Source organism: Python bivittatus, unplaced genomic scaffold (genome assembly GCF_059951505.1).
Source record: "Python bivittatus isolate LINGU-HERP-01145 unplaced genomic scaffold, Pbiv_v1 ctg000480_np1212, whole genome shotgun sequence".
NCBI classification, from domain to species: domain Eukaryota; kingdom Metazoa; phylum Chordata; class Lepidosauria; order Squamata; family Pythonidae; genus Python; species Python bivittatus.
Window position 1 is genome coordinate 76,915,489 of NW_028277075.1, and position 25,512 is coordinate 76,941,000.

The window sequence follows — 25,512 nt, forward strand, 5'->3', positions numbered from 1 at the left end:
CTCCGAGCCACGAGAGGCGGCGCGCGTGGAGCCACCGGGGGAAGCAGCGGGGGGTGGGCAGGAGGGCGGGGGGAGGGCCGGGGAGGCCGAGGGAGGGCGCCGCCGCCGCCGCCGCCGCCGCCGCGAGGAAACTGAGCGGGAAGCGAAACTGCCCAGCCTGGAAAGAGGCCCGAGATTTCCTCTCGGAGGTGGCGATCTTAAGCCCGGCTTCCTATTGTTACCTCGGCACAGCGGTCAGTTCGATGATGCTCTAAAAGGCTGTAAGTCCCTAGCGAGGAGCAAGAGCAGAATTGTCCTAGGTAGTGCAGGGAGTACGGAGGAAAGGGATGATAGTAGTAGCAGGACTGAAAGAGAAGTGTGTGTGTGTGTGGGTGGGGGGTGGGGGGCAGTTTCCCACGTCCGGAGGAAAAAAGAAAGTAAAAGAAGGGAGAGACAGGAATCACTCGCATTGGGTCATCATAAGCCTCCTTCTCCCGTACCATCTATTTGTTTGGCACGTGGCCCTGGGGCTTCATTGGCAGCGCGCCCTCACTGCACATCCCTCCCTCTCGTTGCTAGTGGCAGGCAAGGTAATTCGAGTTGGGGGAAAAACTTCTGTTGGCTATTTGAGAAGTGTCCCTGTGAACTACAGCAGTCTTTACTTTCTGTAACACAGTGACAAGCTTATCAGTGCTACATGTTTAAATGAATAAAAATGGATGGTCAGACATAGAAAGCATTTATCTGAAGTCTGGAAAGAATTGAAGTATAATTGTGAGCAAGTTTCTCCACTGTATTCTAAATTTGGGGTTATTTCATAGTTTACATAACTTTGATCAACCTGGGACATTTTGGAATACCTCTTTCGGCCCCCCTCTTATTTCACTTTTTAAAGACAGTTCAAGACTTTTATTTTTCAGTCTGCCACCAAGGAGCTGTTCCTTCCAATCAGTTCTGCTTCAGTTCATCTTGTTTTGTTTGAATAATTAAAAATAAGGGGGATTGTGCCATTTTTTTGGTACACTGTCTTCAATATCATTGAAAAACTAGAGTGAACATTTAAATAAATATATGAAGAAGGATGGCTTGTAATCAGCTATGCAATCCCCACTGCCCTGTGTCTAAGTCAGCTTTCACTGACTGGCCCTCCACAGATGGAGCCATGTAATGGCTCATTTGGCTAGGAATGGTGGACATTGTGGCCCATCCCTCCAGAGGGAGCAGGTTCAGAGAGGCTGCCATATAGACACTCATGACAGATGTTTCTGACAGTGTTAGGGAGGTTGAATTAAGTCCCTTCCTTTGTGTGACTACCAGTCTCCAGCTCTTTCAGTCACAATCATCGTTCCTCTCCTTAGATAATTGGCATTTAGGAAGAAGCAAGAGTCCAGAATAAAAAAGGGATTTAAGGGGGGAAATGGGGGTGAGCTACCAAGAATTGGATATGTGAATAAAGCACAATAGGGGAGCGTGGTTATGCCTTACGTACTTATACTGCTGGGAAACATGTGGAACACAGGAGAGTCCAGCAGTAGGCAGAGACTCTTATTTCAGAACTTCAAAGGTGAAATGGTGGCCCAATCTCTTCTCCAAACAAAAGAATTCATCCTTATGTGAAAGAATGCAAAGTTTAAGTTGCCTCATCGTACCCATTGTATAGTCATCAGTTATAATTGGCCGGAACATCTAGTGATGATTTTTAAACCAGGGCATCTCTCTAATGACTTTTCTTAGAAGTGTATGGGCATTCCTCAGTTGAGCCATCTGTCTGATAAACAGGCTACTGTGAAAGATAGCTTCCTTGCAACTATTGGGAAAGACAGATCCCAGGAGATTTTTAAAGTGTTTATTAATATTTATTTATATATCAAATTTGCCACCACCCATCTTGTTAAAAAGCGACTCTGGGTGGTTACAGAAGAGATAAAATCAATTAAAACACAATATAAAAACAGTCTTAAATAAATAATATATGATGGAATTGGTGAACAGCTCAAGGAGTGTCATCAGGACACCAGCCACCCCAGGATGGATGGCAACTCTTATCGCCCCATGCAATCTGGCAGAGTGTAAAATTAAAATTAAGATTTTGATTTTCCTGTGTTCTTGGGTGCCCTATCAATTTATGCCAGACAACGATGAGAGATCCAATGGATAGCGGCCATATGGTAGGGAACGAACTAACTCTGTGCCTTAAAATCTGCCTCAGAATACTTCACCTTGCACACAAGTTTTGTCCATATCACTGTTAAAAGGACTCCTGTGTAGGTAGAGGCCAGCACCGCTGAAGTGAGGGCAATTTGTTGTAATACACCTTTCAAAGAAGTACTTTTTCCTTGACTAAATGTCATCAAGTACATATCGCCTTTAGTTGGGGAGGTCTGGATTCAAAACCAGGTGCTTTGGGCTAGTTGTCTTTCTCTGCTTTTAAAAAAACCTATCTCGCAAGGCTGTTTGAGAATAAAATGGCCTTTGTTTAGGTATGCAGCCCTGAAGAACATTGGGATAAAGCCAAGATAAATAAAACCTACAAAGGGAGCAGCTGCTGAACCCGCTGAAATGTTCGTAAAGTATCTATGAGGCTTTTAGCTTAATCCTGTGTAGAGTTGTGGAGATCCTATGGAGAGCTATTTGTTCTATGAAGCTAAAGAGAGGGACTGCTGGTTTGGAGAGTTGTGTAGGAGTGTGTGGGAGATCCTTATTTCATTGAGAATCTAGAGGAATACACACACACACACACACACACTCACTCACATATGAACTTCATATATGTTAAGGGGTGTTGTAGAATGTCCTTCAGGAGTGCACAGAAAATGAAAGGCGTGGGGTTCTTTTTGGTAGGATCAGGGAAAACATTCGATGAGAAGATCCTTGGCGGCCTCCTGCTACCTTGTCCTTTCTCCTGATTAAGCCATCACATCCATGGTAGTGGGGGAGTGTCAGGGAATATGGTCACCTAGGGAAACAGCCTCTGAGTCACTAGCAGACAAATATGATTCTCTACATTCATCACTTTGCTTATCACCACATAATATGTAGTATTTCTCTGTGTGCAAATGGAAACCTACAGGCAATTGGCCTGCTGCCCTCTCAGATACGTAGAGCAAATACAGACATTTCCAAAATTTCATCCCTATGATTTGCTGACCAACATGCTAACCTGTCTAAAGAAACTCACTCCATAACTAGAGTGCCACCAGCATGCCCTAAGCCTGTCCTGCAGAACCTCTTAATGTATAGCTCAATAGTTGGTCTCATCTGTTGCATGCCAAAGGTTTCAAGTTCAAGCCCTGGTTTTCCCAGGTGCAGATGAAACAAAATGTCTACCTGAAATGCTGGACAGCTACTACCAGCCCATGCCAACAATACTGAGCTAGATGGCTCACTCCTATAAGGTCCAATATAACACAAGTGCTTGTGGTTCTATGAAAAGACCCTGTACTATTGGCCCAGCTTACTGCGTTGTCTCTGCCAATTCTTCCACGGCTGGTCTTGGGCTCTTCTCCAGAAGAATAGGGGAAAATGGCTGGCTTTAGATGCCCAAGCTTGACCCAAAAAATCCCTTTCAATTAATTCTGAATTGTTTCACATTGCTGTGCTTAATCTTCAAAAGCAAGCATGAAGTGGCATCTTTTGTGCCAATTTACAATCTGTTGTTCCCTTAAGTTGTTTCTATATGATTTTTCCCAATAAACAGTAAGCAGAAATCAAGGAATGTTTCCTCTGGGTGGCATAATGCAGGTGGGCTAATTTCCTGCAATTATGCTATTAGCCTGAGTGGTCTCAGTAGATGTATGGGATATTTAACTCTTTACTTGTCTACCTAGTGTGCAATTACTTTTTTGTACCTACTATATACATTTCAAGAACTGCCCCATAGAAAGGATCCTGAAGACTTGCTCAATGTTGATAAACTGTTGATAGTGTGAGAGTGCTTGTATGGAGACACTTACAAGCCATACACTTACAGATTGTGTATCCTGAAAGGCAGGATCTCAATCATTCTAATAAAGAAATAATAGTTCTGGTGTCTTGTCTGGTTATGAGAGTATTCTGTTCTTTTGAGAAACAAGATTCTTCCTGCCTGAGTGGAATTTCTTCTCTTTGGCACAAGAACAATCTCTTTTCAAATTATAAGGGAGCTTTTGTGTTCAACCAGATTAGCCAAGATATTTATATTGGGGCTGAAAGCATTAACTGATAGAACTCTCCTTCCTACCAAGAGCACTATGCTCAAGAACAACCTTGGATATTTATTCTGGGCCAGGAAAGAACAGAATGGGAAAGAGATAACCTTAATTTGTACCAGGCCAAGAATCTGCTTTGAACTTCAAAGCTGATTCTGTGTTTAATGCCAAGTTAACCTTTGAATCTGTGCAGAGTGCCTTCTCCCCTTGCCAAGAAACATCCTTGGCCTGTCCACACAATTAAAGTATCAAGAAGTCATATGGTGCCACAGTTCTGGCACCAGATGGCATATTTCTGGGGCAACCTTGATTTCTACTTATTCTACCTCACTTCCCAGTCTCTTGATTTAGCATTAAGCACTTGACATCCTAGTAAAGATGTTGATTTGTCTGTCTGCACATAGGCTGGCCACATTTTTCCCTGAGGCATCATTGGTTTGTTATGAGATTAATTTCACTGCTTTCTGATTAATCTCAGCCTGACTTTCCTTTTGCTCAGAGACATCCCATTCGGTTGCTGTAGAAATCATTAGGATCCCCCTTCACTCAAGGGAGGGGTGAGAAAGAAGAGAAAGAAAGATGTATAGAGGAATGATTGGTGTCCCAGAACTGCTGTGTCTCCAATATTGGGCCTGTGGGATAAAACAAAACCTAACTCAGGAAAAGTTTCTTTTCAGAAGATGTCTTAAAGCCAAAAAACACGATGTCAGCTTTCTTAATTTCTGTCCAGTTGATCTGATTACCCAATTTCAGATAGTTCTTCTTTCTTTTCTGTTTGATAATGTCCTATACTGATGATGGAATATGATTTCATCAGCTGAATGCTGCCCAGCAGCACTCTTTAAAAGAATATGTTCTCTTTTGGGGAAAGATGACTGCCAAGGGTTGCTGTGAAGCATTTTCATGGCATTTAGCTGATGAAACCATTCAGACTTGAGAGGAATTGAGCTGCAGCTGAGCAGTGCCAATGGTGATAACTGGAACTTCACTTTGTGACATGATCTGGGGCCACTTTGAACCTGTAAGTCCTGAGGAAGTGGATAGGTCTACTTCCTGTTTGGATCCTTGCCCCTTATAGTTTGTTAATACTTCCTATGAGGCAACAGAAGGTTGGATTCTGACAGTAATCAATGCTTCTTTGAGTAACAGGATGTTCCCATCACTTTTAAAAGAGACTATGGTTCATTTGCTTAAGAAACCCTCATTTGATCCAAAAGATTTGGACAATTTTAGACCTGTCTCAAACCTTCCCTTGTTAGGGGATGTGGTAGAAAAATTGGCAGTCCTACAACTCCAGAGAGCTCTAGAGGAAGTGGATTATTTGAACCTTTGGTAGTCAGGTTCCAAGCCAGCGTACTGTATGGAAACTGTATTGGTCATGCTTGCGGATGACTCAAGAAGAGACCAGGATTGGGAGAGTGTAGCCGTCTTGTCCTCTTTGACCTCTCAGTGGCTTTCAATACCAGAGATTGTGGTATCCTTCTGGAACAATGTGAGGGATTGGAGTGGGAGACTTCGTTTTGCAGAAGATTCTCAGGTTTGAAGCTTTGGGCAGAACTACATTAGCACTCCTGAAAACTAAAAACCTGTAGTTTTTTTCATCGTAAGAGCTAAGTCTTTATTATAAAAGCTAAATCTCAGGATCATGTTTAATAGCCTGGATTCTGTGCTAGAAATCTTGTTCCATACTGTGCAGCCATGTAAGTACTTTCTTGTCTATCTCCAAATCACTTGAGTACTTGGTAAAGTTTTGATTTAGACAGGAGAATCAAAATGAGAGACAAAGTATTAAGGTGACAGAAATCTCCCATTAGGGGTGTGGCCTCATATTTTAACCGGAGGATTAACCATAGAGGATTAACTACTGTCTATGTCAGTCTGCTTATAGTGACCAATTAATAATTCCCCCTCCAAGGTTCTGTCTTCTACAACAGATCTCAGATGGGCAGGGATCAGCATTACTTTGCCTGCACCATTTTTAAAATCTGTTATTAATTTTATTTTGTTTTCAGTTGCTCAGTGAAGATCAATGTGGCTCTATGTTCCACTGTCATAAGAAAAAAAGAGAGAGAGAGAGAGAGAGATGGTATGGTGGTGAGAGTGTGTTATAGAGTCTTCTCTCCTTCACGCGTGAAAGTGTCCATGGTTAGCAGCATCGGGTGCCCACAGTCTCTTCCTATCTGTAGACTGATTTCCCACTTTGGTAGCTTCTGAGTATATGCATCAAGCAGACACAAGGACCACCACTGCAGAGCAAGAGCATCTACTTGCACTCATTCTGTGCAGCCTTTGCCTTGTAGCATGAAGGCTCGGCTCCCTCGCCCTGCAGTGCTGCACCTGTGGCCCAGCGACAGTGGCTCAGCTGCTTTCACCGCAGCTTCTCTAATGTGGAGCGCTGGCAGTGTAGACACATCCATTAAAAAAAAAAAAGAGCCTCCTGAGAAGCAGCCGGGGGGACCTGATGTTTCCATTGGCCTTTATGATACCTTTTATCTTTCTTAAATCTGGAGGTGGAAAAAATAAAGCTGTGTCAACACATGATGACCCAGGCTTTAAACCCAATGGAAAAACAAAGGATAAGGAACTCTGAATGACAGCCCAGTTGCACTGTCAAATTAATAAGAAAGCATTCAGATTAAAAATTCATTGTGATGGTGCTTTGGATTTAATTCTTGGTTCTGCCACAGATTTCCCATGTGATTTTTGTTCCCCTTGTTAAGCTTCAACAAGAAGAAAATGAAGAGATTCTTTTGCTATTACACTGGAGGACACTGCCACTGTCCTGACCCTACCAAATCATTACACTGTACAGGTAGTCCTTGACTTACAACTATTCATTTAACAACCATTCAAAGTTATGACAGTGCTAAAAAAGTGACTTATGACCTATCCTTGCACTTATGACCACTGCAGTGTCCCCGCAGTGATGTGATCAGAATTCAGGCGCTTGGCAACTGGCATGTATCTACGATGGCTGCAGTGTCCCGGGGTCACGTGATCGCCATTTGTGACCTTCCCAGTGGGCTTCTGACAAGCAAAGTCAATGGGGGAAGCCAGATTCGTTTAATGACTGTGTGATTTATTTAACGACTATGGCAAAATAGGTAATAAAATCAGGCATGACTGGCCGCATTGCTTAGTGATGGAAGTTCCGGTCCCAATTGTGGTTGTAAGTCAAGGACTACTTGTAGTGGCCCACTAACGCCTAATAATAATTTGGGAATCTGCTTTGCTGTGCAGCATGCTTGCATAGGTGTTGTTCACATAGTCAAGTTTACCTCTCAGAGGTATGTGCATAGGCCTTATACCCACATCTGATTTAAAATGCTACCCACCTATCCTTGAGTCAGCAGATAACTATACCAATGTGTTTGCTACTGCTATTGCTACTGCTGATGCTATCCTGCCTCTATTCTAACTCACAGCCAATATAGTTTTGTCCTATGATAGACAAAGCAAATGATTGGGCCCTCCAGTTCTGCTGTCCTCTTTCTTTTGCGTGTCCCTAGTTGGCAGGTAGAACATCCACCAATCCACCAATCTGCTGCAGCAAGAATAGGGCATGCCAGTTGCAAGATTCTGTCCATCATTAACTTGGCTCCGTTCTCTGCCCATCCCCATATGCTTTATTGTGTCTGAATGATGTTTGGAAAAACAAACACAAAGCAATAATGGGAGCTGTGTCGCAAGGAGTACTTTCATTTAGAAATTCTTTCTCCTTTCCTTTTCTTTACATAGGCAACAAATGCCAACTTTCAGATTCTTCTGTGTTTTGTTCAGAAGTCAGTGGGGATCAGTTGATCGGTAGCCCCATTTTACTGTTAGGCTATTTCAGCTTTGCCCTAAAGTGGTAGATTTAAAGTTAACCCTAGCAGAGCCCCCACCCCCAATTATGCTTCCAAAAATTTGCATTTTGACACTAAATATTAACAGCATGATCCTGAGGGACTTTGGGGGCAGCAGTCATGGGGTTCAGGGCCTCGTATGGCTAGCTGGGAGATTCTGGGTGTGATTGATTGATTGACTGATTGATTGATTATATGCCATCAAGTCCTTTTCAACTCCTAGCAGCTACACAGGTAGTCAACACTAACCAGGTTGGAAAAAGGTGGCATTACAGATGGGACAACAGTGGGTGGATTCTTCAGTAATGGGCCTTCTTGACATTTTCTGCACATTCCTGTCCTCCCATCAGGTGTGACCTGATATATATGAATGCATAAAACCCTGACCTAAGTACCGCAAGTGATGGGTTGGGGGGATTTCCTGCCCTGTGTAATGTCAATGAACAGAAAAATAGATCTTATGAATTGTTTAACATAAACTAAATTGTACTAAAGCCTTGAAAAATAATGTAGATTCAAATATGCTTATTCCTTTGTGAGTTTGGTGACCTTGTTTGGATTCCTCCTGTCTGGCAATGTACAAATCTGAGCATTGTAAAAAAGTACAATAAAGCTTAGCAAAATAATTGCCAAAATAATGTATCCAAGGAAATGGTAATCAACAAAATCAACCCTTATACTGAATGCATATATCAACATTTTGCAAGACTTTCCTTATTCCCATCATCCCCAGCTACTTAGTTACTGTATCAATTTAGAAAAATCTGGCTTTCTGGAATAATATGCAAACATTCTGATAATGGTTCCTCCCAGATCCACCCAAAATGCAAAGGAATACTATACAACCCCGTATCAGCCTACATTTTTTAATATAAGCATGTCCCATTCTAGTGCTTCATGGCTGAAAGAGTATTCAGAGGAGTACAGGGAGTCCCTGAGTTAAGAACATCTGGTTTAAGGATGACCCATAGCTAAGAATGGAGCCTACTGTAGCAAAATTCAAGTTAAATACAGAGTTATTCAAATTAAATACACAGTGGCTTGAGTTCATTACACAATACTACTTATACAGTATTATACAATAATACTGTTCCAGATTACATACAAATTCAACTTAAGGACAGACCTTGGGAATGAAACTTGTTCTTAAACTGGGGACTGCCTCTAAAGCTATTTCAATTATTTCTGTAATTCAGACTTAGCTTGCCCTCTTGAGGCTTCAAGCTCCAGTCTGCTGTTTCACTAGTCAGCATTTCCTCCTTGCACCAAGCATGTTAGCCATGATGAAAAATGATGTAAATCAAGATGATTTCTTCCTTTTTTGTCTTAAATAAGCTGCTATTGATAAGAGAGTTGGCTTGTAGCCAAGCCTGCTGCATTTCACAGCTGAAACTTGCTATGGCTTTCTCCTTCTTCTGTGACTTCAGAAATAAAGGGAATTGCATATTTCCATTCCTATTCCCATTTTCCATGAAAGCAAAGTTTGTGGGACTTTTCATCTCGAACTGACCCAATGAATATGGTTAAACATAGATCATCTGCCTCCTGAACTAGTCTATCTATCCACTCCAACTTATAGCTTGCATGATCTTGATTTGTCATGTATTTTCAACTGTACATTTTTTTAAAAGGACAGCATCCTCCTCCCCCCACAATCCTAGGGGACTCAATTTTACTAAGCTTTCTAAAATAGTTACTCCATAATGCATTGGTTCTCAAAGTGCAGTCTGGGGATCCCTGAGGATCCCCAAGACTCTTTCAGGGGTTGTTGTTGTTGCTGTTGTTCAGTCGTTAAGTCATGTCCGACTCTTCGTGACCCCATGAACCCTATCGCACCAGGCCTTCCTGTCCTTCACTACCTCCCTGAGTTTGCTCAGTTTCATGCTCATTGCTTCAGTGATGCTATCTAACCATCTCATCCTCTGCTGTCCTCTTCTCCTTTTGCCTTCAATCTTTCCCAGCATCAGGGTCTTTTCCAGAGTCCTCTCTTCGCATGAGGTGACCAAAGTATCTGAGCTTGAGCTTCATTATCAACTTTCAGGGGTCCGTGAAGTCAAATAAGTAAATTTTGTTTGTTCTAATATCAATAGATATAATCCACATAAACCAAAGCACTTTGGGGTCCTCAATCATTTTTTAAGAATGTAAAGGGGTCCTGAGACCAAAATGTTTGAGAACTGCTACCAAAATGAATAATTGGGAGAAATCCAGGATGTCAGCTGCTGCTGCCATTGCCACTACTGTCACTATTAAACTTGATATTTTTATTGTGTTAGCTGCCCGGAATTGCTTCACATGAGATGGGCAGTCATATACATCAAATGGATGGATGGATGGATGGATGGATGGATGGATGGATGGATGGATGGATGGATGCCCAGGGCAGCAGCACCAGAAAGTAAGCCACCCCAAACTCCTCTGAGCCACCTAGCAACCAGACAATGGAAGTGACTTTGGCCAGGGTTCGCTAGGAAGGCTCATGGAAGAATTAGGGTAGCATTAGAAACCCCAGGAGCATCTCTTTACTGAAGAAACTCTTAGAAAATAAAGTGCTCTGTACCTGAGAAGGTGGTGGAACAAGCAAGTTTTCCCTGCAAAAGTAGCGCATTGCTACTTCCAAATATATGCATCTAAGGTAGACATCTTTTTGATGTTTTTACACTGTGTTTGAAGATGGCTATGACTCTGTCAGGAATTTTCCATAGAGTGGTGTCCGTTTGCAGCATTTTCTTCCATCTGATCTTCAGAGATTGCACACCTTTGTATGTTCTTTTCATTAATAAAATTACTTATTTTCTCCATTTCCAAATGGTAAAATAGAACCTGTTTGAAATGAAGATTCTTCTCTGTGTTTCAATATATAACTCTGAACCCAAGCTGTATATTCTGTTCAGCAGTCCTTCAGCTGGGGCTGGTGCATGGAAGTAGAGACAGGAATTTACGTGTTACAGTATCATGTCTTTTGCTTCGGGCAGCAAAATACTTTGGAATGGCCTGACTTTGAGTTAGAATAGACAATACTAGATTTGGAGGAAAAATAGGGCTGGAAGAAGTAAAAGAATTGTGGGGGGATTTCAGCTACTCTTTAGTTTCTTACCAGTCTCCATTTACTTCATTTACATCATCCATCTTGCACATATTCCTATGCATCTGTGACACAGTGGACGAAAGAATGTGCTATTGAAATTCCAAAGAGAAAGATTTATGTTCTGTGCAGGTGTCCCAATGGAATCCAAGGTGTGTTGGACATTTTGGAGAAGACCATAGAGGAGCACAATGGTCTTGCAAGCACAATCTTCTTGCAAGTGGCCCTTTGCAAGCTAGTAATGGCTGTTCTTCAGCAGGCATTTTCCAGAACTTAGTTTCAGAAAATAAATGTGTTGAAACAAGCACACCCAATACAGGAACACTCTCTTGTAATGAGACCTCCTTCTGTATACCTTTCCTAATTAGGCTTTCTCAGAAGAGGCAACACTTTAAGAATTGCAACTATTGCAGAAAAACTTTGCAACATTTCTTTCTATAGGGCTCTTTAGTTCTCTTTGGACTTGCAGGGAAGACCTTCTTAAGCAGAAATACTTATTTAATAAGAGTGAGTTCAGTAATAAGAAGAATTAGGATAACAGCAAATATGAGTTATGAAGTAGGGGACCCTTGCTTCATCTCTTCAATTATGTGGGGACATAACTGTGCTCTCATAATAAGTAATAGAAGCATACATCTTCAGTGAAACTCGTATGTGTCATTTCTTCAAGACTGCAGATGATTTATGGCCCTGACATCACAAGGATGCCCACCCAGAATTTTTATGCCAGAAATCCTGCCTCAGGAAATGATCCCAGGAATTACAAGGACAAATCATGTTTTTAGTAATAGAAATCATTTTTCTTCTGCACACCTGTACTGGAATATTTCCAGCTACAGAATCTGTCACAGTGCTATTGGACAAATTGTCTATACACTAATTTCATCAGGCTTTCCAGGATCTTGTGCATCTGGACCATTCAACAAATTCCTAGAAAATTTCACAACTTATTTACTGAGACTTCCAACCATATTTGGTTAGCATTTCCAAGCCCAAGATATCACAGATCTGGACATTTTTTTCACCTGAATTACAGGTAAATCATGTGGTATCCAAATGGAAGTTCTTGATGGGGTGGGATGTATGTGTTTGACAGGAATGATGCATCCTAACTACTTATATGCCTACAAGGTAGACTTGGGCCAGTCAATCTTTTGTTTCAGTTTTCTCCAGTCCAAAGTGTGGAAGTTATACCGATAGACCTATTTTAGAGGGATGTGTTGAGGACACTTTTGATCTGTTCAAGAATTATTACTGCTACAGGCCAGGAAAGGATTTTAAAGTTTCTTCATTGGGGGATAGTCATAACTTAATGATTCCATCCTTAAGGGTTCTCTCCTGTATCTTCAGGAAGGGGCAGAGAAATATTGCAAGTTGGTCCAATGGCCAGACTTTCTGTAGGGAAGCTTTCTACATTCTGATCACAACTTTGTAATAAAAATAGAGGCAGGCCTTTTCTTTAAATCACCAGCCGTTATTCCTTACCAGCACTTTTCAATTTCTAATCAACTCGCTTGTTCTACATTTTGGTTAATATCACTAATAATAGAAAGTACTGAGATGGATGCATGAACTACTTAGACAGATCCCAGATCCCTTTGCTCCAAAAGAATAAGGGCTATTTCTCAACATCCAGGTAGCTATAGTTATGAGCTATAAAGAAATGGCCTCAGTGAATTCATGTTCAGTTTTATGATAAGTATGCTAAAGAGTGAGAAATTATATTTGGCTAATGAATCATCCTCACATCAGTCAAATCTTACAAAACAAAAAAGACACTTCAAGTTGCATTTAGGGCTACCCATTTTTAGGTTGGCCAATGCAACTATGCTTTTAACAGTAGACTGATGCATGCAGATCTTCACAGAAAGTGATTTTACATGCTGATCTTTAGCCCTTATTTCTGAACATCAGATTTAAAGGCTAGGCTAATTCTCATCTGGTCTGTTGGTCAGAACTATAACATGTAGTTGATTTATTTCTCAAGAACATTTTGTCCTTCAGATTAGTACATTATAGATGCATTAACAAAGGGAATTATGAAGGAAATTCCTGGTCTGTACATAAAATTCAGCGACATTATTATTGTGAGCAATTTTTTGGATCCTGCTGGAAAACTTACAAAAGAGTTTTTTTCTTTTTAAATAATTTGTACCTGAGATGAAAATGCTGGTCATAATGGATTGAACAGGATTTCACTGAAGGAAATTGCACATGTGCCTTATTTACAAGGACAGCCTTTCAGTTGGAATTTATCCAATATGAGAATGAAAAAAACACATCTGGCTCAGTCAGCATGGATTAACACCTGAGTGGCCCATGAACATCATGTCCTTTGTGCAAACAGTAGAACAGCAGAAATCTTTCCAAAATATCACTTAATTCCAGATTATATGCCTCTTGTTAGAATTAAATGAGCATATCATATCAAGGCTGCACAAATCTTTTGGATGACCAAAAGCTCCCAGCAAAGAGATTCAGAAAACGTTTATGCTCTGAGGTCATGTAGTAGTCATCTGGGTCTTTGCCGCCTGGATATAGAAGATCTTAACTAAATAACATAAATATTTTGAGAATAGTCTCCCACACTTGGCAGCCAAGTACACTTGGCATCGATAATTGAGGTCTAAGTAGCTATCTACTTTGCTTTTGAGAATTTCACCCCATTCTGACAGACAGAAATGTGACAAGTTAAGCACTGACCATCTGTTTAATTTTAAGACCAGAAAGAACACACATTAAATTTCAGCCTGCCAGGCCAAGTATTAAAGTACAAGAGTCTTGACCACGAAAAGGTAGCAAGCACTGGTAGGGCCTGTCATGCCCCTGGATGCAAGGGCTTCCTTTTGGCTCTTTTCCTCGGCTTTAATTCTTGCACTCTGCCCCCCTCCCCCCCTGCTTTGGCAAAGCCCTTCCATGATGTTCCTGATACATTCCTTAATTCTAAGCAAGTCATCGTGTTATTAAAAGGGCCATTCTGATCCCCCAGATAGATATCCAGTTGTTCTTGTTCCTCTCCTTATCGCCTTATCTCCTGTTGCTGATGGACTCCTTTCTGTCCTGGCCAAGAGCTCTTGTTCTGCCCATTCCCAGGGTTGCGCCTTCTTGTGGTTTTGCTCCCAGTTCTTTCTGAATGGGGCTCTTTCTGCTGGACACCATCCAAGAATGAGACAAACAGGTCTGCCTGCTTCCCTCTTGCTCTGTAGAGGGAGAAGCAATGACAAGCCCAGGGCTAAAAGGGATCAGGGTAGCCTGAATCGGAGGCCTGTTTGGGAAGGCAGGCATTTTCTTCCGTTCCCAGGCCCTAGAGGTGACCTACTCTCTTCCAATCCCATTGTTCAACCCTGCCTATCTCTCTTGCAATATTTACAGGTGATTGGCTGCTCCTCCCTCTCGGCTTTCAAATGGATCCCGACAAAGCAATTCCGCTAGGATTTGTCAGATTAACATCAGGGTATCTGAGAGATTTATTGATGGAAGAGAAGGAACAAAAACTTTGGGTTGTGTAATAACTGTGTCGCCACTTCCTTCCACAACAAACACTCCGAGCCTTAGCAGCTGCAGGGCAGGAAGGAATGCAAACTGCAGCATTTCCCAATCCTGACATCTGCACACCAGAGAAAACTGCTCATTGAAAGTCCGTCCAGCAGCTGTTAAAATCTCAGAACTTCTGTGTTGCACACTTGTGCTCTTTAAGATAGACGTGTTTATGATATTAATTCCTTGATTGATTTATATTTTACAGGGAACATTCTAATTGTTGTTCCTTATCACTGTCATTACCTGCCACAAGTCACAAGGTCTGGTGGCATATAAATGTAATAAATAAATACATACATAAATATGGACATTTGTATAGCCAATTTGTTTGTTTATTTAGTAGATTTAGAAGTCGCTTGACTTCAGAATGACTCAGGGTGGCTTATACTTTAAACAGGAAAAGAAGAAAGAAGAATCTAGGTGACCAGGCAAACTAAATAACAGTCAACCACGCTCCACAAATACCATATCCTATGGCCTGGGAGAACAGCCAGGTTTTTTGATGACTTGCAGAGCATCATTGGGGGGGGGGGGGACTAAATGAACCCCTGGGCTCCCATATTACTTATCTTGGATGGTAACAATACATTTGATTTGACTTGATCTGCAAATGGCACCTATTCTGCTTTAGACAACAATACTTGTTTTCCCCCTAGAAAGCAGTTTTCCTCTCCTCCTTGCAGGGGTGAGGAGTCTGTGGCTTTCCAGAACTGACTTAATCATCACTGTAATTCAGTGACATTTGTGGTTGCAGTTTCCTCACCCCTGCACAGCAAAACCAGCCCTGACCTCAAATCCATTTGCCTTTTACAGTGTGATCTGAGCATGTGCTGATAGCTGGGTTTGTAACTGTATGCCAGTATTTCCCAAACTGGATCTACAACTTCCATTACTCCAGGCCGCATAGCTGACATTGGGAGATGGGAGCTGTAGTCCAGGACATCGGGGAGGCCAGAGCAGGAAGCTAACTGTTTCACATGAAAATGGCGTCCTTGCTGTGGAAAGTCCAGTCATTTCATAGAAAAAGGCTTGCTGTTTCCTGTCAACAGCACCTTGACTCTGATAAAGCCAGTGTTCCCTTCCACCTCCCTACTGTCTGGTGGTCCTCCAGGGAAGAGATAAAAAGCCTCACAATGCTTTTGGAGAAAGAGCTCAGTTTACCCTGCCAACACATCTCTCCTTTTCACACTTCATGTCACAGTCTTTAGAGAGGTTTTATGTGTATATTTTTGTTCTGGAACGGTTTCAGCTGAAATTCTTTTCTGTTTCATTCTCACATCTATTTTATATGTGGGAATTGAGGAAGGGAGAAAAAAAGTGTTTTTTCTTCTTGAGGGAACCAGTAAGGATAAGAACTTTGCTGTTGCCAGACTAAACTATACCACATTGTCTAATCTTCAGAAATGAGTAGTAAGAATCTACTTCCATTTTATACAAATAGATTATAAGGGAACATACGCTGACAATTGCACAGTGATAAATAACAGAGGGGACATATAATGATGATCCTGTACTGTCCTTGATCGCTTGGAACTTGCAATCCTCTTAAGATGTTCCCATCAACCTGGCTCTCCTGTCACTTTTGGTGCTCTTGGTTGATATGTACCATCATGGAGCTGACAGAGAAGAGATGTTACCAAGTGTTTCCAGACAGAGGACTTCTAGTATGATCTATCAAAAGGGATGTGGAGCTATCTTCTTCCTCAATGGGTTTTCTTAGGCAAGAAACACTGACAGAAGACAAGATGAGAAAATATGGGAGGGTTGCAAATAGAATATGATATTGGCAGGTCTCTTCTGCAAAACGCTGCTACAAATGAGGGAAAGTACAATATTTAATTTTATCTGGAAGCATCCCCACTCTCTTACATCACCATGGATGTCAAACACTTCAGTATCCAGCTTTAAAATTAATTTGAAGCTCAGCAATATACTTAAACTGTATAAACAATGCTTACATGCCATGGCCTTTCAGAAAGCTGATGAGGTTTTGATATCTTTCAGTAAAGATGGATAAACACTTTTGATAGTGTACATGGCACAGTGGCCAATGGTACACCCTAAGGTCTTTTCTGTACTACCAACTTACAGCTTCTTCACAGCATCACCTGGCTATTGTTGAAATGAAGTTTGTACTTATTACTATTGGTGCAATGATGGTTGGATGACTCCAAAAGATGCTATACTGTAGAACTGTCTTGAAGTTCTGTGTAGCCCTAAAGTCCCTCAGTTTCAAAACACAGCTGTGAAACTAATGGCTCAGTTCACACACTGCACTAAGACATAATTGTGGTTTGATTTTGGCTTAGCATGTTGTATGAATCCAGCTTATGAGATGGTCATTCTGTTTACTAAAATTTATAGGATTCTATTAAGCTTATTGAACTTATAGATAGGTTTAAAATATTTCTGTCCCAACTGTTTCTCTAATGATAGAACTTAAGTTTACTGAATAAATAAAAAATTAATAGTGACAGTCATTTTAATGGCACTGCTGAAGCACTGTGTATGAAATCTTGTGGTGGGAAAGCTAATGATGAAACATGTCAACTCCACTTTTCTTGGTTTTGTTGCCCCTGCTAAAACCATTCCAATTGCTGCTCTTTATGTTTTTATGCCAATCTTTCCCAAACTCCTAGCTGGATCAGCTAATCTAGTCTCTAGACCAGTGTTTCTCAACCTTGTCAACTTTAAGATGTGTGGACTTCAACTCCCAGAATTCCCCAGCCAGCCATGGCTGGGAGTTGAAGTCTACATATCTTAAAGTTGACAAGGTTGAGAAACACTGATCTAGAATGCCAGTCAGTGGCCCTGCTGGCTGAGAATCTGCTGACTTGCGGTCTTACCACATTTGGACAGATCTGGGGAAAGAAGTTGCAAGCCATGATAACGAAAGGAAAGGACTCCCAATCCCCAGATGTCTGTTCCCTAACAACCAAGGCAGGGTGCCCCAGATGTTTTAGCCTTGGGCCGTGTGGTATCCCTTAATCAGGCTCCTGGAGTTGTTCTCCATGGTAGTAAGCCTCTTACTAAAGGCTTTGGGGGATCATCTCCCCCCGTCCCAGTAGCCTCTAATTATTCCTGCAGCTGCTGCTGGGATTGTTTGATCTTCTATCACTGCTTGAGAAAGAACTCTGGATCTAGATGGACTTTGGACTGCTTATCAGTCATTTTAGCAAAAGCTTTGCATTCTGCCATTTTCTTTTGCGATTTCTTTTAAAATGATGTTGCACTTATAAGGGGGCTTTCTCAAAGGTAGTTGGGTGAACAGGGCAAAAGATATGGCACGCGTCTGTTTTTTACCCATACTACTTTAAATGAGTTTCTTTTTGTAGGAAAAGAAAATAAGTTGACATAGGACTTGAGATAAAAGAAAGAGAGAACAAATGCTTGAATAGAAAGCTGCACCTTACCAATAGGGAGGCTACTGCTGCCCTCTAGTGGTTGCTTAGATAGTGAACATAACCATTCTTGCACCTCCGTAAGGCACAAATTAGATATGATTTACATATTCCAAGCCATTGCTCAAAACATTCAGCCTTTGGGCAATCTTTCAAGATGAATCCCTTTTTCCCATCATGATTATGTAATTTCTTGACCACATGTAACAGATGGTGAAGAGGGAAAGGATCCATATAATATAATTTTTGGAGAGTTTTCAGGTGCAGAACAGCATCTTGAAACTTTATGGGGGAAAAAACCCCCCAGAAAACACACACTTTTCTCATTTGAAATGACAAATTGCATCTGCAAAATTCCCTCTGGGGCCTTACTCTGAAAGATACCAAAAAGATTTCTTTAAAAGTTTGTAACATGGTACATGTGCATGGTGAAGAGATGTACTACTTAAAAGTAGTCACTTCACACATAGAAAAATCAGATGGCTTCATACATTAAGCTAAATGTGGTTGGTTTGGTTATGAATTAGTGTAGGTGTCCCCAGTCATTTTGGACAAGCGGGTTTATTGGACATTTTGAGACCATTTTTTATTGCTCAAGAAAATGGTTGTCATAGGAGAGTAATCATTCACAAATGCCTACTCCAATGGAAATGAACACTCATGAAACACCCATTTATAGGAAAGCAACTTGCTGAACTTGCTTCTTGCCATTCATGATACTTATTACCAGTTACTTATTTATTTTTCTAGATAGGTAGACTCCAGCTACTCAATGTTTTTATTTTCTACATAGAATCCAAGGGCATCCTTAAAAATAATGATAATTTTTTGCCTTGCAATATTTTGTTTATTTATTTATATTTCACATTTGTCATTGTCTATCTCACTGAAAGCAAATCTGGGCGTTTCACTGTAAAAGAATAAATATTAATTAAAATACAGTATAACAATATTCCTACAAATAATAAATATCTTCTAAGATATTGATGGTGAATAAAAATTATTAGGCTTGGGGAGCATCTTCAAGGCGCCAGCCACTCCAGGGTTGGTTATATCTCTTCTCGCTGCATGTGAGTCAGCAGAGCCAGGTTTTCAGTTCTTTCTGGAAAGTCGGGAGGGTGGGGGCCATATGCCAGTTTCCTTTTTGACTCTGCTTAAAATAAAACAATTTCAAAAGCAGAATGGAGCAAAGAGTCTGATAGATAGCAGGGTTGGTGTCTACAGGCCTTCTGGTATTCACAGATAAGCCCAAGGTTAGAACGATATGTTATGGTTTGGTGTATAGCTTAAGAGTATGTGAACCTTATAAGTTGTAGCTTACAGTATTCAAGAATTCCCTGAAAAAGATGTTCAGCACTGAAAGAAAAAAAAAATGTAGCCCAAGCACTATAAATGATAATGAGAATTCGTTCCTGCACAATAAATGGATTCTGTTGGAAAGACTTCCTATAAAAAGACATCTTGAAAAAAAAGCAAGGTTATAAATGTGAATGCTATAAATGTGAATGGAAGCTGCATGCAAGTAACAATGGCTGGGCTCAGATCTCATACTAAGTTATAAACTGTGATTTACCAACTTCAACACTAAGTTGGCACATTGTGTTAAGCCAAAACCATCCATTATGGCTTGGAGTGATATATGGACTTATACCAGATTGCTGCACAGGAAAAGGGAGATGGCCAGAGGAAGCATACTGTCTCCTCTCAGTTTTAGGTGGGTCCCTCCTCAAACACAGCTTGTACATTCATTCGGGATATCAGAACCAGCAGATGCAGCAGGGCTGACCATCACTGGCATTTCCTATCTTCTTACCCAGGTTGTTCTAGTGGCTAAGTTCTAGGGAAGGGGGTTAATGACTTTTCTCTTCTACAGGGCTTATTAGGAGCAAAAGTGCAGTTGGGAATGCACTGCCAACAGGAGTTACAGAACTGGATAGGTACATTTTCAGCTTCTTTGCTGTGTATTCCATTGCATAAAGAAATACGTTTTGGAATTTAGGTATAACATTGACAAAGATCTCCTCTGCTTCATAACAAAAGTGAAACAGGTTTTGTGAATTCAGAACTCAGAATTCTCGAGGTTGCTTAAATACAGGCAGTCCCCAATTTAAGAACGAGTTCCGTTCCAAGGTCTGTCCTTAAGTCGAATTTGTATGTAAGCCGGAATGGCATTATGGTATAATACTATATAAGTAGCATTGTGTAATGAACTTGAACCATTGTGTATTTAACTTGAATTTTGCTACAGTAGGCCCCGTTCGTAACTATGGGTCGTCCTTAAACCGGGCTTTCTTAACCTGGGGATTATCTGTACTCCAATTATCCCTTTGCATTCCTGCTTAAAGTGTTCACCTCTCTTGTGCAAACCTCATAGTGACATTAGATTTCCCCAAATTAAAATCTCAGTGGGAAAATGTAACATCCCTCTCATCCTTTTGTGTTCCATCGTATCACTGAAATATGAAAGCTGCATAGCCATCCTGAACTTTCTTTCCAACCGTGACTTCCCCAGGCCTTCCTTATGATTAAGTCTTTGCTTCTTAGATCACTGGGTGAGTTAATTACTTAAATTACAAAATTGTTGGGTGCCCAGTCAGAAAAGCTCTTGGAACTGTTGCCAACAGCCAGCCTGACATCTCATCTGCAAAACTGTTTTTCTGCTTTGTCAGGCCCTGAATCCAAATGAGAATGATGATAATCTAAAGTGAAGGATTAGGACACGCTATTCCCTAAGCACCCAGGGCAATGGGTTCAAACCTGAGAAGCTATGGAAGCACAAGAGGAGATGCTGTATGTGTAGCAATAGCAATAGCAATGGGATTAAAAATGAAGACATCACTGCTGAGGTTTGATTTAATTTACCCCATTTTATATTTGAAAGACTTCCTGTCATGCAGATACTAATGGTTAAATACTACTAATATTTAATGATTAATATCATTACTAATGATTAAATATTGCCAATATAGCTCAAAGTACTATGCAGATCCATGATTAGAAAAGGCAGGATGTTGTAACCATTGGGCATATTATAAAGCAAACATTATTTTGCCCCTCACCTACACAACAGGGAGTTTCCACTACTTTAATATAATAGGGGAAAATGTGTGTGTGTGTGCGTGCAGGTACACCCACTTCCTTCTTTATTTTCCTGGATCTGCCTACTTTTCAGACCATGGCCTCTGCATGCCATTAAAAGCTCAAGGGTAGTCTTTAGCCTAGAAGAAGTTGTACATCTTTGCCCTAAACTATGGTCTGACACGACATACATAAGTCTCAGACTAGCTTGTGTCTTTCTCTTCTTTCTTGTCGCAAAGAAATAAAAAACTTTTGCTTCTAGTCAATTTCCAGTTCAGTTAGAACTGCAACAATTTTGATTAGTTTAAGGTAAGATAGAAAGAGACAACCAATACAGGGTCAGATCAAACCTCTGCAACAGCAAGCTGTCCCAACTCCTTAGGGTGAGAAGAAGGGTGGGAAGAAAGAGATGACAAGAAGACAATACAGTAAATCGCCTCCCCAGCTTTGCTACGGGCTCACACAGTTGTGAGAGGAAAATCCACCTGCCCCCAATGTAACTTAGAGGTAACAAAGAGGTATAAGGAATTGGTGAAACAGACTTAATGCTGAGGTTTTGGTGACATGTATTTAAAACAAAGACAACATATGACTGTGATGTCACAAGCATGTAGCATGTGATATCAGCTGGTGTTTCCTGATGTTCTCGGCCCCATCATCTCAGTGACCAGCTGATTTGGCTTTTCACCAGTGATAGTAAGGCTTGTAAGGTCTACTTTGACTGCGTACTAGAACCTCCATTATTGATCTGAGCCAGGGAATGAACTCGCATAATTATAATAGTGGATTAAGCCATTACACACTTTGTTTGATTTTGGCTTCATATGATGTGTGATTCCCTTCATTTCTGTTGGTAACACAGCATTTACAGTTTAGAGTTACATGTGAACCAGATTACTATGGCCTATTCAGCCACTACTGTCAAAACAAACCATGTTTTGATGAAATGCGGAAATTCAAAACATATACAGTATTAGTTTCTTTGCGAATGTACTCAGCCAGGCACTTTTCTGGCTCCAGCATTATTTCAAAAATACATTCCTTCCTTTTATTCCATCAGACTGAAATCATTTCAGAAGCCATGAATTATTTTTAAAGTTTCTTCTGATGTTACTATTAAGCCACTAGAAATCAGAATCCCTTGCTGATTTATAGCAAAACATTCAGAAATCTAACAGTGGATTCCAACCTACTTTTCCTGTCACTTCCACTCTAAATTTATGTTTCTCAGGATATAGAACTAAATATGCAACAACTTATCTTTCTTTCTTTTACACATCCAGTAGCAAACTGATTATGTCCCATCAAGTGGGTGTCAACTCTAACAAAACGAAACTGGGAAAGTAAGGAAGGGCTATCTCAAGTGTTTTCATTGTGCTGTTCTTCTGCTTGCAGTACTAGGTAAGAGCTGTGGGAAATAAAACGTGTGAATAGTTAAGACAAAATTGGTACACAGTGAGGTTCTGCACTAGGGACCAAGAATCTATGACTCTCCAGAATTGCTGATCTAGAGTTTCCAGCATTCCTGATCATAGGCCATATTGGGCAAACTGCTGAGAGTTGTGATCCAGAACTTCTGGAAGGTCAAAGATCCCCCATTCCTGCTCTAGAAAGAAAAAAATGCCATTGTGTTCTTTGCCTACCTGGCCACAATGCCCCACGTGGGCCCACCACAGATTCATTCCTTGCCCTCATTCCAAAGAAAATCCTAGTAAACCAGGATATTTAAATTTCCTACAGTACTCTTGACATGACTAGTAATTTCCCTCAATGCCCTTGGCATAATAAGAAATTCAGATGACAGATAGACCCAGCTACATTTATGTTATTTGGAGATCTGTTAGTAATGTCAGTAAGTCAGGGCTAAAAAGCAAAGGAGAGGACATGTTTCTAGTACTTCCTAAAATCACATCCTGTCTCACCCCATAATAGGATTCTGCTCTGTGGACCTCTTCCTTGGGATGAACCTAAATAACATTTCTTTGCTCAGCTATAACAGACACGTTCAATTCTCTATTTAGTGAAGGGGGGAGCTCAGCTCTGAATGCCTTACACAGCAGCCCTGGGGATAAGCAAGATGGGTATCAGTTTAAAGAAGCTCCTCCCCGCTTCCCCCCGCCCCACTGAAGCTAGAGGACCGCTGTGTGTCCTTGGTCAGAGTGCAAAATTAAATTAGTTGGGCCTGCATTCTCTGGAGATAATAAAGCAAATGGGCCAGGGCTGATGAGGAAGGGGGGAGCTTGCTGGAGAATTCTTGAGCAATGGCTGTGTGAGGCCTCAATGGCACTTTCCTGATTAAAGTGCCTGGCAGAGTAATTAGCCAAGTGTTCTGGAGGTGCGGCCAGGCTTAAGCCGTGACTCTGCTCTGTCAAAAACACTATTAGCTAAGCACTTCTATTATTGTTGTTATCGTTATTCTCTCAACAGTTACTGCTACTGTTTTATTTTAGTACATAGTAAGCAAAGTTCTTGGTTTCTTGGCACTGAGGCCAAATTCCTTCTGAACTGTCCTATTTCAAACCACAGAAACACGTTTTCTTTCCTCTCTGGTAGATTTTATTGACACTTCTGTCTATTAAGTTTGTTGCATGTTGAGTCTGCATGCATAATACCAAGGAGGAGAGGTTTCCAGTACATCAATCAGGCCTTTGGTTGTGTGATCATACAGAAGACGCACAGAAAGGGTTAGCAGACATGTGAATGTTAGGGGCTCAAAATCTGAATGGTCCTGACCCACTGAGCTCTCCCTTACCCTGGCTGAGTGAGAGGATTTACTGCTGATGCCAGAGTAACTTCTTAGGACTGTTATACAGTAGGAGATACACAATGGTCCTCAGCTGATGTTTTTTCCCATTGCCTTAACTGAGACATCTGGTATCTTATCATGGTGCCACTAGATCTTGCAGAGTTGTTTAACTACACCAAACTTTGGTAATTGGCGAAGAGGGTATTTCCAAAGAGGAACTGTTGGATGAGAACCAACGGCTTGAAATCCTGAAAGACAGAAGTATCCAAGAATGATGGGAAATCCTTCAAATGAGATACTGAAGGTGCATTTGCAAACAGTTCCTGATTGATTGATTGATTGATTGATTGATTGATTGATTGTGTGCCATTGAGACAATGTGAACTCTTAGTGATCACTTAGCTCGGTGTTTCTCAACCTTGGCAACTTGAAGATGTGTGGACTTCAACTCCCAGAATTCCCCAGCCAGCAAGGCTGGCTGAGGAATTCTGGGAGTTGAAGTCCACACATCTTCAAGCTGCCAAGGTTGAGAAACACTGACTTAAATAGATTTTCTCCAGGATGATCTGCCCCCATCCTGGCCTTTCAGGTCTTCTAATGGTGCATCCATTGTTACTATGGGAGAAATCTAAAGAGACTAGTATGGATACAGGCAGAGCTCTTCAAAATGCTAAAGAGAAAAAGGGGTATGTACAAGAAGTGGACAGAGTCCCTCATTATAGTTTCTTTCATAAAATGGTAAAATATGAACTAGAAATACTCCTGTTAGGTGGACTCACAACTGGCTGAAGAATGTACCAAAAGAGTGCTTGCTAATGTCTCCATTTCAGCTTGAAGTGTTGAATGGAGTGCAACAGGCTGCATTTTGGCCCCTGAAACTGTTTAACATTTTTATCATTTTTTTTTAAAGGAAGGTGAGTGAAGTTACAAAGTTTGCAGATGACACAAAACTGGGAAGGGTAGAGTAAAGATTCACAGAGATCTAGACAGGCTTGAGCAGTGGACTCAAATCAATAGGATAGAAATTAACAGAAAGAAATACAAAGTTCTACATCAGAGTAGGAAAAATGTTACACACAAGTATAGGATGGGGGAATCTGGCTTGGTTGGGAGTAGAACATGTAGATCTAGATGTCCTTCTGACTGCCAGTTAAATGTGAACCAGCAGTATAATGCTGCTGCTAAAAAGGCACATACTATTTTGGGATGTATTAACAGGAGCACAGGGTCCAAATAATGGGAAGTAATTTTTCTACTCTTTTCTGCCTAGGTCAGATCCCACTTGGAATAATGCACTAAGTTTCGGACACCACCTTTCAAAAAGAACAGAGACAAATTAAAGCAATACCAATAGAAGAGAATACGTGTAGCTCAGGGTTGAACTGTGGAGTCCTTGGGGTTCTCTGAGCTTGGTTGTTTTCTTGCAAACATTTCGTTACCCGGCTAGGTAACATCTTCAGTGCTAGAATGGGATGGGGTTTGCTCTCTATTTATGTGCTGTGGCCTGCCTTGCCAGTGGGGGTGGGGGTTTTGTTTTGTTTTTTTCCCCCTCCAGTAGTCCCTGTTTACTGCTTGATTGTATGCTTGGTGATAATCTTGGTGTTAATCTCTGCTTATCCATGCAGAGCACATCCATGAACACCAACTAGCA

The 25,512-nt window shown here is 41.1% G+C and overlaps 1 protein-coding gene and 1 long non-coding RNA gene across 10 annotated transcripts in view; both read left to right on the forward strand.

The window, feature by feature from the left end:
- The window catches only part of TNS1 (tensin 1), a 325,093-nt gene that overhangs the window by 318 nt on the left and 299,263 nt on the right, over window positions 1–25,512 (forward strand). The gene's annotated exons all lie outside the window — the stretch shown is intronic.
- LOC148215053 (uncharacterized) lies at window positions 112–25,477 on the forward strand. Of its 2 annotated transcripts, none has more exons than XR_015797167.1 (3): window positions 112–260; window positions 20,707–22,516; window positions 25,132–25,477. It is a non-coding gene; the product is annotated as an uncharacterized LOC148215053 (long non-coding RNA). The 2 variants fall into 2 exon arrangements; XR_015797168.1 differs by having other exon boundaries at window positions 22,399–22,516.